A 16,101-nucleotide genomic window follows, 5' to 3' on the forward strand; every position below is an offset into this window, starting at 1 on the left:
CAACCATATTAGTGTCACAGAATTTACCAAAGTCGTCATTTTCATTAACCCTCACTAGCCTTTGTGGAAAAGGAACCTTTAGTGAAGGTCCTGGGAAAGGTTGAGTATATGACTAAGGTTCAAATTTCTTGTCTAGTGATGGTCTGATCAATCATTGAGGGAAAGGTACTTGTGGCATTTGGGAACCTCCTGGAATAATGAAACTGAGTTCATGTGGTCTTCTATTGTTCTTCTCCTCAATTCTATACAAGTCATTTTTCAGAAGTTCTTCATGATTCTTGCCGTTCCTCAACTTACTATCATTACACTTTTCACTAGATCCTATTTGTGTAGGAGGGGGATCTTCTTTGAACCATTTTGAAACTATACTCTCAATCTTTGCCCCCAAATGTTTGAACTCCTTATTCTGTGACTTCTGAATTACGACATTCTTGGATGGTTGAACTGTATTTCGTTTGACAAGCTCTCTAGTATTTATGGCTTGCACTTGTTGAATATTTGAAGGAGATTCCATCCAACTTTTATCTGACCATTCTTGGAGATTCAATGTCACTTGATCAATCAATGTATATGCTTCGTCCACACTTTTATTCATAAAAGAACCTCCAGCTAATGAATCCAAATAACATTTATCTGAGAAAGAAATTCCCCTATAAAATATGTGCAGGATAAGCCATTTTTCTAAGCCATGGTGAGGGCACTGCCTTTGTAGACTCTTGAATCTGTCTCATGCTTCAAATAAAGATTCTCCATTTGCTTGAACAAAATTTGTGATGCAATTCCTCATGTAGATTGTTCTGCTTGGAGGAAAAAAATGATTCAGAAATTGCTGCTCCAATTGTTCCCAACTTGTGATGTTTTGAGGACGAAGAGAATATAACCAAGTCCTTGCTTTATCCTTGATACTGAAAGGAAATGTCATCAATCGAACTGCATCCGCTGACACTCCTTCATAGTCCACCATATCACAAAGCTCTAGAAATTTCTCAAGGTGTAGATAAGGACTTTCTGATACTTCTCCTCCAAATTTATGACCTTGTATCATAGAAATTAACTCTGGGTCTAGTTGGAAACTTTCTGCTTCAATATGAGGCTGCACAATAAGAGATAAAAATCTTGCAAAAATGGGTGCAGAGAAATCTCTTAAGGACTTGCTTGACATGTTAGTGCTCATGGTATCTAAAAAAAATTTATGAGAAAAATTTAAAATAAAATATGAAAGACAAGAAATAAATTGCTATATAAAAAAACAAAAAATAAATGCAAAATTTAAAGACAATAAAGAAAATGCAGATTTTTATTTTATTTTAGTTTTTTAATTATGAAAATGGAAAAATAAAAACTATTCACAAATCTAGACTAACTAAATTGCTAATCTACTAATGTTAATGTTAACAGTTCCCGGCAACGGTGCCAAAAACTTGTTACGCAACCGCAAGTGTATGGTTTCATCGTCAGTAATAAAAATATCGAATCTATAGGGACTGTTGATTAAGCACTAGAGATATTGCAAAGTACGTTATCTAGACAAACCTAAGATTGGTGAGAAAAGAGAATAAGAGAGAGAGAAGAGGAAAGTGAGAAGAGAGAGAAGATAGAACCGATCTTGGAGGGAATGAGTTTCGGGAGATGGATTCTAGAATTTCGGTTTCATTATAACGTTAGGAGATACTACATAGATTGCTTAGTTTCCATCCTCTATGTCAATGTTCTTGTAGAAAGTTAGATTGGCCAGTATCCCTAAGTATCACGTAGAGACGTTCCCTGTGAAATCCTGTAACGATTAACCCCCCTGTCACGAGGGCGCCTCGGTAGATCACTGGGATACATATCTAGTAAAGAACAATAAGGATAAGGGTAGAGGTTCGGTGCGGTTACCTACTCCCTTATGGAGGAATTGCCTCTCCTTTCAAGAGAATGTCCTAGACGTCCGTGAACGGGTTACCCTTGTCACTAGAGCCACTCGGGTATACGATCTAGAGCACTCTCTTTACGAGAGCAGCAATTCCTAAGGGATTGTTTCTCCTTTTGAGGGAACGTCTTAGATGTCCGGAAAGGGTTACCCCCGTCACTAGGGTACCTTGGTCAATACGCTCTAAGGTATCCCCTTTGCGGGATCAGCAATCTTCCACATCAATAAATCAAAGCATAGAAATATAAACATCTCACACGAGCATGAACAAGACATTAACAAGTCATCATATAGAAACAAAGGGAATCTACATAGTTCTACATCTCCATCACATTACAAATACTCCCTAATCCTAGAAGAGGGCATCTACTCCATTGTGGAGGAAGAACAACCCCAGAACATAAAGAAAAGCATACTTACAACCCTAGGTGTGAGAAAAAAAGGAAGAAGAGATGCTTGCCGATGATTCCGATGTCTTGGGGATGGCTCCTTGCTCCGGAGATGGACGAATCGTGAAGCAACGGCGGTGGATGAAGCTCGACGGCTTTCCCCGAGGGGAGGGACGAAGTCCCAAACCAAAGATAATCAAAGAATAGGGTTCTTTAGCCTTTTATACCTCCTCCACGCTGCCCAGGAAAACCAGGATTTACAGGCATCCGATAAACCAGGTTTTTCACCCATTAGACCTGATTTTCTCATGATTCACCCTGAACCAAAGTTGTAGCCCTTAAAATTATCTACAATCTGATACTTGGGTCGTGCCCTGGCTCAAACCAAACTGAAAGTTATGGCGGTTTGAATTTTGGTCTGCAATCTGGGCGGAGGTCCAGTTGAACCCTAGGTTGGGAGGCACGGCCGTGCCATTTATCATGGGAAAAAAAAAATTTCTCTCTGTTTGATCTGAAGCAAAGTTGTAGATCTTGAAGTCAGCTACGCTTCAGTATAAAGAACGTCCCGAAACTCCAATGGAGCACAAAGTTATGGCCAAATTATGAATGATCTGCAATCTGCCCAGAATTCAGCACAACCCTATTTTGGCGTGGTACGGCCCGTGTTCTTCGTCGCACGGCCGTGTGGAATCCACACGACCTCACACGGCTCCTTCTCAAGTTGAGTCACATGGTCGTGCGAGGTTGCACGGCCGTGGCCTTCTTCGTCTCTGCCGAGGTCACACAGCCGTGTGGATTCACACGGTCGTGACCTTTCTCTCCACTGGAATGTTGGCACGGCCGTGTGCTGCTTGGCCACTGTCATGGGGGCACGGTCGTGCATGGTTGCATGGCCATACCTTCCTTGGCTGCTAGTGGTGAGGCACGGTCGTGCTCTGATCCCTCTCTGGATTGGCCACACGACCGTGCAAGGTTGCACGGTCGTGCTCTCTGCTTTGTCCTGGTACGTCGACAATCACCGTTTTTGCTCCAAAAGTTATCCCTGTCAACACAAAACCAAATAAAGAGCAGATATCTGAACAAAAGAGTATCTATGGTGAATACATGCTAAAAGAGGCGATTACAATTAGTAGTCACAAGGTGATGTTGGATCTCAATATTCTTGTAACTTGGGTAGTAATGATGTGTTGTTAGATACCGCTCATTACTTTTGCTTCTAAATGAGTTTAGGAGCATTGCCAACGTTACAAGAACCTATAGGGTCACACATAAAGGGCAATTAGATGGAGATTCAGTTCATATGATGAACCAAGAGGATTAGGTTCATGTGATGAACCAAATTGGATTAAGAGTAATCCAAATTAGATTAATTGAGTAAAACTTGATTGAGTTAGACTTGAGTTAGACTCAAGTGATGCTAGACTTGAGTTAGACTCAAGTGAGGCTTAATGATGATATTCATTGAATTTTGAATTCAATGATAAATGGAATTCAATTTGAATTTTAGATTCAAATTTCGAATGAGTTTCAAAATGGTCATTTAATGAAGAATATTAAATACTCATTAAGGCTCATTAATGTGTTAATGAGCATTAAGTATTTTCATTAGATGAAAATACTTAAGCTATTTTTTACTCTTATTTTATTATCGATCATTATTATTCCTCCTTGATTCTTCTTCTCTCCCTCTCCTCCTTGGCCGAAACATCCAAGAGTGCTAGCACACTCTAGGTGTTTTTCTCCACCTAATCGTTCATGTGGATACACATAGAGGGGTGTTCACTTGACACCCTTGAGATCCGGCATCGTCTTGGACGAGCGGGATAAGCGAAGGGCTTCGTTACAAAGGTATATCTTTCTTCCATTTAGGAGCATGGATCGTTATATGAGTGTCATATACTTTCTCATGTGGCTATTAGTATGACTACTAATCCTTAGACCTGAAGTCACCATGGTTTCCTACATAAGGAGTTATGTACTTTGGTTTCGTCAAACATCACCCGTAACTGGGTGGACTATAAAGGTGATTACTAGGTTTGTAACAAATTATGCGGAGGGATGTGAGTGATGTAGATGGGATCTATCCCTCCTATATGACGGGAGTGACATCAATATTCTTGATAGAGTGAGATCACGAAGTGCATGGTCATGCCCAAATGAGTCAATATGAGATATTGAGCTCATTTGATTTAGTGAGTCTACTTGGAGTTCAAGATTTAGATTGATCAGAGGATGACACGATTTATGTCTCACATTGATCAATCTAGATGTCTAGGATAGAAGGACACTTGTCATATTTTGTGAGGAGTCACAATTAGTAGTCACAAGATGATGTTGGATCTCAACATTCTTGTAACTTGGGTAGTAATGATGTGTTGCTAGATACCGCTCATTACTTATGCTCCTAAATGGGTTTAGGGGCATTGCCAACGTTACAAGAACCTATAGGGTCACACACTAAGGACAATTAGATGGAGATTAGGTTCATATGGTGAACCAAGAGGATTAGATTCATTTGATGAATCAAATTGGATTAAAAGTAATCCTAATTGGGCTAATTGAGTTGGACTCAAGTTGATTCATATGCTCAATGAGTCTAATTTAGATTATGACTCATTGAATCAATTTAATTAAATGAATTAGATTCATTATATTAAATTGGCTTGAATTAAATGGTTGGATTAGATCAACCATGAGAGAGATTAAGTCAAGTTTGACTTGACTTGAGAGGAAGAGGAAGAGTCAAGTTTGACTTGACTTTATGCCACATCATTTGTGACTTGGCATTAAGTGGCCAATGATGATGTGTCACATCATCATAGTTAACACATGTGTGTGCCATCTAATGAAGGTTACAAATTCCCTTTGCTTTAATGTGGTCGGCCACATTAATGAGAGGAGTTACACTTTGTTGTTGCCGGCCACTAAGGGGGAATGAATGGGATTCATTTTCATTGAAAGGCATTTTTGATTCCATCTTCTTCCTTGCTCTCCCTCTCCTCATCTTGCCGAGACCTTCTTGGAGTGCTAGCACACTCTAAGGTTCTCCCTCCATCGATTTGTTCATGTGGATACGCATAGAGAGTTGTCTACCTTGACAACTTGAGATCCGGCATCTCCTTGGACAAATGGGACTCGCGAAGGGCACGCTACGAGGGTAAAACTCTTTAACATATAGTTCTAGTGTAGATCTATAGGTTGGTAAACTCGCACTCATAGTTTTTCAAAAGTTTTATTCTTCGCACGGATCCGGTGGCGGGGTTTCGGGGTTTCCGCGACGCGAAAAAGCTGTTTTCGCGACCCGAAAAACCCAACAGTGGTATCAGAGCCATATGCGAAGACTTGTACGAGTTTATTTTGTATTTTTATGAAAAATATAGATTCTGTAACATTCTATAATTTTAAGTATTTTATGGTTTTTATGGGTATTTTTCTCGTAGAAGCGAAGCACAAGTGTTTAGACACTTGTAAGCTTTGACTACCGAGAAAATTTTTTCGAAACGGCAAGGTTTCGCCCCAAAACTTTTTGGGATAGCGGGCTAAGGCACTGTAGGATCGCTTAGGGACACTCGCGATGGTTAGATCGCGGGTAGGGGCGCTGCCCCTGGCCCCGCAAGGGGATTCATTCCACGATTACGCCCGAAAATCGCTAAACGAGACCGCCGGGAATTTTTCCCCATAAAAATTGTAAAAAATAGTATTAAAATTACAGAAAATTTTGAAAATTGCATAATTTAGAATTATGTATAATTTGTGATGGTCATGGCCTAAAAAGACCCAATTTGATTGGTATATTTGTGTTGTAATTCATAATACGACATGCGTGCCGTCATGTGATTGTGTGTTGTATACTTGATACGCGACCTGTGCGTCGTGCCTTTCTCCATTTATTCTTGTTGTAAAATTAGTTTAGACTCGAATATAACTCAAGTTTCAAAATTGTAATGTACAAAATTGGAGTTGTGGAAGGTCCACTCGAGATGGAGTTACGAGGAGGGCGCGAGCAACATAAGGTGGTCAAGGGAAGGAGCTTGAGAAGCTGTTGACCTTAGGTTGACCATCCGATCTTCTCATTGGCTTGAGAAGATCGTAGTAGGGCCATGACTAATCATAAATAAATTTAATTAATTGCTTGTGTGTATGTGATGCATGATTTGTAATTAATTAGTGCCTAACGATTAGATTAGATCTAAATCGTGTACAAGATGCACCCTCTCGATTAGATTAGATCTCAATCGCATCAACTCTAATGCCTACCGTGCCGTGATACCTATCACTACTGTTAGCTAGAGCCCTAGAGCCAATCATTTGATGATTGTATTTTGGACTTATTGTATCATATTCTATATAAATAAAGGCATTTGGATTTTGGTTATTATATTTACTTGTATTGGTGCCAAATAAACTAAGTATAATAATGTCCTTGAGTAGATGGTTCTCACCTATATCAATCGGTTAGTTGAACCGATAGTGAGATAATATAGGGAACGCTACTCTTAATCATTCCTAGTCGTGTATTAACATTCAGGGACAATGTTAATGCAATAAGACTAGCATGTAGGTCAACTCGATGACTTGATCTCACAAGTCATGGATATGGAGATATCAAGTTGACACATGGGTATGCATTGGAGAATGTATACTGAATGACCCGCCATGAGAAAGTATCATGGATCGTTATATGAGTGTCATATACTTTCTCATGTGACTATTAGTATGACTATTGGTCCTTAGACCTGAAGTCACCATGGTTCCCTACATAAGGAGTTATGTACTTTGGTTTCGTCAAACGTCACCCGTAACTGGGTGGACTATAAAGGCGATTACTGGGTATGTAACGAATTATGCAGAGGGATGTGAGTGATGTAGATGGGATCTATCCCTCCCATATGACGGGAGCGACATCGGTATTCTTGATAGAGTTAGACCACGAAGTGCATGGCCATGCCCAAATGAGTCAACATGAGATGTTGAGCTCATTTAATCGAGTGAGTCTACTTGGAGTTCAAGATTTAGATTGATTAGAGGATAACACGGTCTATGCCTCACATTGATCAATCTAGGTGTCTAGGATAGAAGGACAATGTTACAAATTGTGATGAGTCACAATTAGTAGTCACAAGGTGATGTTGGATCTCGACATTTCTTGTAACTTGGGTAGTAATGATGTGTTGCTAGATACTGCTCATTACTTATGCTCCTAAATGGGTTTAGGGCATTGCCAACGTTACAAGAACCTATAGGGTCACACACTTAGGACAATTAGATGGAGATTAGGTTCATATGATGAACCAAAAGGATTAGATTCATTTGATGAATCAAATTGGATTAAGAGTAATCCTAATTGAGCTAACTTGAGTTCAACTCAAGTTGATTCATGTGTTCAATGAGTCTAATTTAGATTTTGACTCATTGAATCAATTTAATTAAATGAATTAGATTCATTATATTAAGTTGGCTTGAATCAAATGGTTGGATTCGATCAACCATGGAAGAGATTTGGTCAAGTTTGACTTGACTTGAGAGGAAGATTAAAAGTCAAGTTTGACTTGACTTTATGCCACCTCATTGGTGAGTTGGCATTGATGTGGACCAATGATGTTACTCCACATCATCATGGGTGCCACCTCATGGAAGTTACAAAGCCATTCTCTTTAATGGTTTCATATTAATTGCAATTAATGCAATTAATTTGGGAGTTTCACAATGGAGAGTGGCCGGCCACTTTTGGTTTGAATGAGAATTCATTTTTTCATTCAAGTGTGTATCTTCTACCTTCTTCCTCTCAAGCTCTCCCTCTCCTCCTCAACTTGGCCGAACCATACATAAGTGCTAGCACACCTTTTGTGTGGTTTTCTCCACCTACGTGTTCGTGTGGATACTTCTAGAGGAGTATCTATCTTGATACTCTTGAGATCCGGCACCGTTTGGACGAGCGGGAACGCGAAGGGCTTCGCTTCAAAGGTATAAAAGTTTTTTCTTCATGTAGATCTAGGAGTAGATCTAAGTTGTAAACTCGTACTTGTAAATTTTGTTCTATACTCTTCGCACGAGATCCGTTGGCTAGGGTGATTCGGGGTTTTCGCGGCCCGAAAAACCCAACAGTGGTATCAGAGCCACGTGCGAAGACTTGTACGAGTTTAATTAGTTTTTTTATGAAAAATATTCATACTGTAACATTCTGTGAATTTCCTAATTTTTATGATTTTATGGGTATTTTTCTCGTAGAAGCGAAGCACAAGTGTTTTTACACTTGTAGGCTTCGACTACCGAGAAGAATTTTCCGAAACGGCAATGTTTCGACCCAAATCGTTTTGGGACAGCAGACTTAGGCGCTATAGGATCGCTTAGGAACAACTCGCGATGGTTAGATCGCGGGTAGGGGTATTGCCCCTAACCCCGCAAGGGGATTTGCTCCGCGATTGCGCCCGAAATTGCTAATCGGGACCACCGTGAAAATTTACTCATAAAATCTGTAAAATTATGAAAAATTACAGAAAAATTACAGAAATATATAATTTTGAATTATATATTAATTTTGTGATAGTCATGGCCCAAAGACCCAATTTGATTGGACAATATGTGTTGTAATTCATAATACGGCCTGCGTGCCGTTATGTGATGTGCGTGCTTGTATTTTTATTTGTTTTATTTTATTTTCGCGACCTGCGCGTCGTGCCTTTCTCATATATTCTGGTTGTAAATTAGATTTAGACTCGAATGTAACTCGAGTTTCAAAATTGTAATGTACAAAATTGGAGCTGTGGAAGGTCCACTCGAGACGGAGTTACGAGGAGGGCGCGAGCAACACTAGGTGGTCAAACGAAGAAGCTTGAGAAGCTGTTGACCTTAGGTTGACCATCCGATCTTCTCATTGGCTTGAGAAGATCATAGTAGGGCCATGACATAATCACAAAAATATTTGATTAATTATTTAGTTAATTGTTTTGTGTGTATGTGATGCTTGCTAGTTAATTAAGTAATTAATTAGTGCCTTACGATTAGATTAGATCTAAGTCGTGCACATGATGCACCCTTCGATTAGATTATATCTATCGAGTATATGATACGCATCATCGTTTAGATTAGATCTAAATCACGTCAACTCGTAATGCCTACCATGCCTTGATACCTACCACTACCTCGATCGCATGTTGTTGTTGAATTTGTCAAAGCAGAGCAACACATACTATCTTGGTAGGGTACGGAGGGACAATCTTGGTCCCGCCTATCAACGCATGGGTGAGTACAACTCAATTAGATTGAGTATTCCTAGTTAACTCGGTTGGATCGAGTAAAACTATAGGCATTCTTCCAACAGTTGGAAAGATAGGTCAAAATCACATATATATTAACTCTCGGGCGTATTAGCCAAAGCTAACTCGAGTTTTAATATAAATGCGGATGTTGATCCTATAAACAAGAGTTGCATAGAGATGTAATTGGTAATCGTTACCTACCGATCATACTAAGTCTTGGGCGTATTAGCCAAAGCTAACTCAAGGGTTAGTATGATGTGAATCTTGTCCCACATGAATTATAGAATTCAGTGGGAGCATCATTTAGTTAAAGGCCTAATTAAATGATTAAGAATATGATACTTATTTCAGCATTTATTTCTGTTGTAGAATTGCCATGACGTCAAACACAAACACCTTCTCTCTGCGTTCTGTCCTTAAGAAGGACAAGCTCAACGGAGCAAATTTCCTGGACTGGTACAGGAACCTGAGAATAGTTCTCACCCAAGAACGTAAACTGTACGTTCTGGAGCAGCCCATTCCGGAGGCTCCTCCTGCCACTGCCACGCGAGCAGATCGAGATGCTTACAAGAAGCATCAAGATGACGCATTAGATGTGTCCTGTCTTATGCTCACGACCATGAACTCTGAGCTTCAGAAGCAACATGATTTGATGAGTGCTTACGATATGGTTAACATCTTTGTCACCTATATCAAGGACAAGCAAGGCACTGGAAGAGGAACTCCAAAGAATACCTGCAAGATCTTAAGAAGAAGAGAAATAAGATTTCTACTTCAGGTGTACATGTTATAGAAGTCAACCTCTCTATTTCTTCATCGTGGGTATTAGATACCGGATGTGCTTCCCACATTTGTACCAATGTACAAGCGCTGTGAAATAGTAGGGCATTGACGAAGGGTGAGGTAGACCTACGAGTAGGCAATGGAGCACGGGTTGCTGCTATTGCTGTAGGAACTTATTATCTATCTCTACCCTCTGGGCTAGTACTAGAATTAGATAATTGTTGTTATGTGCCTGCCTTGACTAAGAACATAATTTTAGTTTCTTGTTTGGACAAGAAAGGATTTTCGTTTACAATAAAGAACAAATGTTGTTCTATCTGTTTAAACGATATGTTCTATTATAGTGCACCTCTGATGAACGGACTCTATATTCTAGACCTTGAGAGCCCTATCTATAACATAAATACCAAGAGGTTCAAGTCAAATGACCTGAACCAAACCTATCTCTGGAACTGTCGCTTAGGTCATATAAATGACAAGCGCTTATCCCATCTCCATAAGGATGGTTTGCTGGAATCATTTGATTTTGAATCATATGAGATATGCGAGTCATGCCTACGAGGCAAGATGACCAAGACTCCCTTTAGTGGGTACAGCGAAAGAGCGACTGATTTGTTAGGACTCATACATAGTGATGTATGTGGCCCTTTCGTTGCTAGAGGCGGTTATAGGTACTTCATCACATTTACTGATGACTTCAGTAGATACGGTTATGTGTACTTGATGACACATAAGTCCGAATCCTTTGAAAAGTTCAAAGAATTCAAGAATGAAGTACAGAACCAGCTTGGCAAGAGTATTAAGATACTTCGATCCGATTGAAGTGGAGAATACCTTAGCCATGAGTTCCGTGACTATCTAGCTGAGTGTGGGATTCTATCCCAACTCACTCCTCCTGGAACACCACAGTGGAATGGTGTATCCGAACGGAGGAATTGTACCTTATTAGATATGGTACGATCTATGATGAGTCACACAGATCTTCCGACATATCTATGGGGATATGCTCTAGACACGGCAGCTTTCATACTCAACCGAGTTCCATCAAAGGCCGTGATAAAGACACCATATAGGATATGGACTGGGAGAGATGCTCAGGTGTCTTTCATGAGGATTTGGGGTTGTGAGGCTTACGTACGACGTCAAGTCTCAGACAAATTAGGACCCAAATCTGACAAGTGCTATTTCATTGGATATCCCAAGGAAACTAAGGGATATTACTTCTACATTCCCAGTCAGCACAAGGTAGTTGTGGCAAAGACTGGGGTCTTTCTAGAAAGGGACTTTGTTTCTAGAAAGACTAGTGGGAGCGCGTTCGATCTTGAAGAAGCTCAAGATGCGAACAATAGCACTGATGCCTCGATGGAAATTGAACTGGAACCACAAAGTATTGTGGATGATGTTGTTCCATAAGGAGTTGAGGAACAACAACCAATTCATGTAGACATACCTCTTCGCAGGTCTGATAGGGTACGTCGTCAGCCTGAGAGATACTCATTTCTCTTGTCTGACCATGATGACATTGTGCTCATAGAGGATGAGCCTACCACCTATCAGGAAGCTGTGATGAAACCAGATTTCGAGAAATGGCTAGAGGCCATGAGATCCGAGATGGAATCTATGTACACCAACCAAGTATGGACTTTGGTTGATCCACCTGAAGGGGTAAAACCCATTGGGTGCAAGTGGATCTTTAAGAGAAAGACTGACATTGATGGACTTATCTATAAGGGTCGCTTGGTAGCTAAAGGTTTCAAGCAGATTCATGGTATTGACTATGATGAAACCTTTTCTCCAGTAGCGATGTTTAAGTCCATTCGGATCATGCTTGCTATTGCAGCTTACCACGATTACGAGATCTGGCAGATGGACGTCAAAACCGCGTTTCTGAATGGAAACTTACTCGAGGATGTGTACATGGCACAACCTGAGGGTTTTGTAGATCCAAAGCATACTAGCAGAGTATGCAAGCTGCATAGGTCCATTTATGGACTAAAGCAAGCTTCTCGGAGCTGGAATCTTCGATTCGATGATGTAATCAAACAGTTTGGTTTCATCAAGAATGAAGATGAACCTTGTGTCTACAAGAAGGTTGTAGGGGACATAGTTGTCTTCCTCATATTGTATGTGGATGACATACTACTCATTGGGAAGGACATCCCTATGCTTCAGTCTGTCAAGACCTGGCTAGGGAGTTGCTTCATAATGAAGGACTTAGGTGAGGCATCCCGCATTCTAGGGATACAGATCTATAGAGATAGATCTAAGAGATTTCTTGGCCTAAGTCAGAGTACATACATTGACAAGGTACTCCTTTGGTTTGCCATGCAGAACTCCAAGAAGGGATTTCTGCCGATGTCACATGGCGTGAGTCTTTCGAAGACTCAAGGTCCCTCTTCTAGAGAGGAGAGAGACCGCATGGATCAGATCCCTTATGCTTCAGCCATAGGATCGATCATGTACGACATGCTATGTACTCGACCTGATGTCTCGTATGCTTTGAGCATGACGAGCAGATACCAGTCAGATCCAGGTGAAAGTCACTGGATAGCTGTCAAGAATATTCTTAAATACTTAAGAAGGACTAAAGAATATTTCTTGATATATGGAGGCAATGATGAGCTAGCTATAAAGGGTTACAGTGATGCTAGCTTCCAGACCGACCAGGATGATTATAGATCGCAGTCGGGGTTCGTATTTTGCATTAATGGTGGTGCTGTCAGCTAGAAGAGTTCGAAGCAGGATTTAGTAGCTGATTCTACAACAGAAGCCGAGTACATTGCTGCATCAGAGGCAGCAAAGGAGGCAGTTTGGATCCGCAAGTTCATCACTGAACTTGGGGTGGTTCCTAGCATTGTTGACCCCATTGAGCTCTATTGTGACAACAATGGAGCTATAGCACAGGCGAAGGAACCTCGCTCACACCAGCGGACCAAACACATACTACAGCGCTTCCATCTCATTCGAGAGATCATCGAGAGAGGAGATATGAAGATTTGTAGAGTACCTACAGAGGTTAACATCGCAGATCCCTTAACCAAGGCTTTGGCACAGAAGAAGCATGATGGTCACACTAGGTCATTTGGGCTTAGAGCCTACACTGATTGGCACTAGTGCTAGTGGGAGATTGTTAGCTAGAGCCCTAGAGCCAATCATTTGATGATTGTATTATGGACTTGTTATATCATATTCTTATATAAATAAAGGCATTTATTTTTGGTTATTATACTTACTTGTATTGGTGCCAAATAAACTAAGTATAATAGCGTCCTTGAGTAGAAGGTTCTCATCTATATCAATCGGTTAGTTGAACCGATAGTGAGATGATATAGGGAACACTACTCTTAATCATTCCTAGTCATGTATTAACATTCAGGGATAATGTTAATGCAATAAGACTAGCATGTAGGTCAACTCGATGACTTGATCTCACAAGTCATGGATATGGAGATATCAAGTTGACACATGGGTATACATTGGAGAATGTATACTGAATGACCCGCCATGAGAAAGTATCATGGATTGTTATATGAGTGTCATATACTTTCTCATGTGACTATTAGTATGACTATTGGCCCTTAGACATGAAGTCACCATGGTTCCCTACATAAGGAGTTATGTACTTTGGTTTCGTCAAACGTCACCCGTAACTGGGTGGACTATAAAGGCTATTACTGGGTATATAACGAATTATGCAGAGGGATGTGAGTGATGCAGATGGGATCTATCCCTCCCATATGACGGGAGCGACATCGGTATTCTTGATAGAGTTAGACCACGAAGTGCATGGCCATGCCCAAATGAGTCAACATGAGATGTTGAGCTCATTTGATCGAGTGAGTCTACTTGGAGTTCAAGATTTAGATTGATTAGAGGATGACACGGTCTATGTCTCACATTGATCAATCTAGGTGTCTAGGATAGAAGGACACTGTCACAAATTGTGATGAGTCACAATTAGTAGTCACAAGGTGATGTTGGATCTCGACATTTCTTGTAATTTGGGTAGTAATGATGTGTTGCTAGATACCGCTCATTACTTATGCTCCTAAATGGGTTTAGGGCATTGCCAACGTTACAAGAACCTATAGGGTCACACACTTAGGACAATTAGATGGAGATTAGGTTCATATGATGAACCAAGAGGATTAGATTCATTTGATGAATCAAATTGGATTAAGAGTAATCCTAATTGAGCTAACTTGAGTTCAACTCAAGTTGATTCATGTGTTCAATGAGTCTAATTTAGATTTTGACTCATTGAATCAATTTAATTAAATGAATTAGATTCATTATATTAAGTTGGCTTGAATCAAATGGTTGGATTCGATCAACCATGGAAGAAATTTGGTCAAGTTTGACTTGACTTGAGAGGAAGATTAAAAGTCAAGTTTGACTTAACTTTATGCCACCTCATTGGCGAGTTGGCATTGATGTGGACCAATGATGTTACTCCACATCATCATAGGTGCCACCTCCTGGAAGTTACAAAGCCATTCTCTTTAATGGCTTCATATTAATTGCAATTAATGCAATTAATTTGGGAGTTTCACAATGGAGAGTGGCCGGCCACTTTTGGTTTGAATGAGAATTCATTTTTTCATTCAAGTGTGTATCTTCTACCTTCTTCCTCTCAAGCTCTCCCTCTCCTCCTCAACTTGGCCGAACCATACATAGGTGCTAGCACACCTTTTGTGTGGTTTTCTCCACCTACGTGTTCGTGTGGATACTTCTAGAGGAGTATCTATCTTGATACTCTTGAGATCCGGCACCGTTTGGACGAGCGGGAACGCGAAGGGCTTCGCTTCAAAGGTATAAAAGTTTTTTCTGTTAGGACCGATGTGCCCGCTAGAGGGGGTGAATAGCGGCTCACCCAAATCGTTCGCTTCCTACGTTGTTAGCTTGCGCAGCGGAATAATACAAAAATAAACAAGCTAAACAAAATACAAGACAAGAAAGAATGCAAACCAAGCTACACGATCATTTACGTGGTTCGGAGATAAAGCTCCTACTCCACGGCGTGTCCGTAAGATGGACGATCCCTATCCGTCGGTGGATTACTCCCCGGAAGACCTCCGGCTAGCTCAAACTCCTTATGGGTGGAGAAACCTCACCACAAACTCACCAAGACCTCTTGGACACAAGGAAAACTCTTGAGCACTTGTAGACTACTAATTAGACCTTAACCAAGTCTAATTTCGTCAAAAAAAAACCAAGCTCCTAAGCTTTAGTTTTATAGCCCGCGGGTTGAAAACCCCGCCTACCAGTCGACTGTCAAAACATGCAGTCAACTGCCATTGTGCCAGTCGACTGCCCCAGTCGACTGCTAAAACATGCAGTCGACTGCTACAGTACTGCTACAGTAACGCTACAGTGACGCTATGGTGCTGCTACAGTGAACCCTAATTCTAGTATTTTACTCCGAGTACAATCTCTCAGCACTCGTCCCTGCCCGACCAACCTAGACCTAGCCTTCTAGCTTCCTCCATTAGCCTTGCGTCCCTCGGATGCCTCCCCATCCTTCACGTCTTGCCTTCTGGAGCTTCCATCGGCCTTGTCATTGTTGTCAGGTCTTCCTTTGTCAAGAGGTCGCGCCTCCGGGACTTCATTCATTGCCAAGTTACACTTGGACTTACGTTGCCAAGACTACATGCTTGGACTTACACTGCCAAGACTCATCCTTGGACTTTCCTCCTTTGCCAAGATCACACTTGGACTTCCTTGTTGTATCTGTATCCTGCACACTCACAATGCATAT

At 40.8% G+C, this 16,101-nt stretch overlaps 1 non-coding gene across 1 annotated transcript; it reads left to right on the top strand.

Moving 5' to 3' along the window:
• Window positions 1-683: 683 nt before the first annotated feature.
• On the top strand, window positions 684-789 carry LOC122044620. Its single transcript, XR_006129651.1, has one exon. It is a non-coding gene; the product is annotated as a small nucleolar RNA R71 (small nucleolar RNA).
• Window positions 790-16,101: the final 15,312 nt, after the last annotated feature.

Source organism: Zingiber officinale, chromosome 2A, assembly GCF_018446385.1.
Source record: "Zingiber officinale cultivar Zhangliang chromosome 2A, Zo_v1.1, whole genome shotgun sequence".
In the NCBI taxonomy this organism is placed as follows: Eukaryota; Viridiplantae; Streptophyta; class Magnoliopsida; order Zingiberales; family Zingiberaceae; genus Zingiber; species Zingiber officinale.